This window comes from Arachis ipaensis, chromosome B08, assembly GCF_000816755.2.
Source record: "Arachis ipaensis cultivar K30076 chromosome B08, Araip1.1, whole genome shotgun sequence".
In the NCBI taxonomy this organism is placed as follows: domain Eukaryota; kingdom Viridiplantae; phylum Streptophyta; class Magnoliopsida; order Fabales; family Fabaceae; genus Arachis; species Arachis ipaensis.
The window spans coordinates 3,294,112-3,296,113 of NC_029792.2; positions in this window are offsets into that span (position 1 = coordinate 3,294,112).

Sequence of the window (2,002 nt, forward strand, 5' to 3'; positions counted from 1 at the left end):
TTTAATTGTTAACCTTAACATATGTCTGTCGAATACAAAATAGATAAATCATAATTATAATACATCATCAAGTGAAATTTTGTATTTTCAAACGGTCATTGCCATGATAGTGTGGACTAACAGTTCAAAGCTACTTAAATAAAGCAGCTGCAGCCTTGTAGGGTACTACATCACAGAAAAATAGTAACATAATTAACTATGCTAAAATGCAACAATGCTACAAATATAATTTGTTTGGGAAACTGTTTCTAATAAGTATTTGCAAGCACACGAATAATTAAATACTTATGTGTATAAATATTATTAATGTAGCTAAAAATAGATTTAGATTGGGAGAGAAGACAATAAGTGAACTCAACCTAGTGTGATGACCACATTCTATCTTAATGTATCTATATGCTATAACAGTATTACTTTATTCATATGCAATAAATGCATGCAATAATAAGATTTTTTTAATACAAATTATGAAAAATATTTATTTTTCCAAAACTTATTTTTAAGTTTTATTTATCAAAATGCATTTTTTTTTTTGTATTTGGATAAGTTCGTCAGAATGTGCGGCAATAATATGGTTATTACTTATTACTATCTACTAGTATTGTACATCTTGGATGCATTAATAATATTATGATGTGATATAATTAATTAACTTGAACGATACTCAATTGTAGTATAATTAATTATATCAACCAACTTAAGTGCGCACAATATAATTATGATAATGCTGGGTAAGAATAAAGTGTGCTGTCAAAACGTAAGTGCATGGGACTTTGGTTTATTGCATTATAATTTCGCTAATTAAACTAGCATGAATTATTGATTATCAAATTACTAATTCTTTCATGTTCAAAATCATGAAAATTATTATAATTATTCATGTGTATATGTTCACTTTACAGTTTCTAAACAAGTATGTGTAACCTTATACTACCAAAAATAAAAAATAAAAAGTTAGGGGACTTTGAACTATTAGAGAAGAATATTCAAATTTACAATAAAGTACAGTGAAATAAATTAGTGATGATTAAGAAAAAAGAATTTCAACTTTCTAATTATTTTCTAAGGTGAATGATTCTTATCCTTTTTAACAAATTTATTATTTATGCGTTTAAAATACTTTGTTAGGTTCAAGCAAACAAAATTGGAAAGATCAACTTAAGTTGCAAATCCTTTCGAATTTTTCATGATATTTTTGTATGAACTTCACTTGTGAATGACTAATTTGTTACTATTTAAGATTTTTATTATAAAAGAATTGGCTATAAAAAAATATGTTACTTGTGATTTAAATATTTAATATTTATTTAAACACATGAATTGAATTAACTCGACTAATTCAAATTAATTATTTAATTTGCAAATTAAGATACTATACATGAAGAATTATTGATTCTTATATTTATTAGCATTATAAATATAATCCTCGTGTCTGTTAATTACTCTAGATATTAATAGAAAGTGATTAACTTATGCTACTAATGCTAAGTGATTATCTTATATAATAATCCAAAATCAAACCTTGTAAAAAATCATATAATAACATGTGTCAAGTTAGTTAAAAAAAATGATAAAGTTCAAGATAAAGTCCTTATACACAAAGGAATCTGTGGAAGAAAGGAGAGTGGGAAATCTCATATTCTTTTCTTAACAAAAATGCTAATAAACATAGAAGTAACACAACATCACCGTTATGTATTGTGTCTTATGTTGGGCACGGTTCCCATCACCATGGTCACTACTCACTTTTACTTTTATGTTTTTCATCATCAGTAGTGTTGTTTCCTTTGACTGATATAAATTTGACCGGTCAACCAACATGATTCTGACCCTACCAACATTCCATGACCCACCACAACACATTTTGCACCCTCCAATCCCAATATATTTGATTTAGCTTAATTATATCTTAAAAATCGTCATCATCCATGCATTTTCAAACACGTTTCATGTGTCAATCAGTTAATAGGAGGGTGGAAACCAATTAAGGCTTAATTAAAAT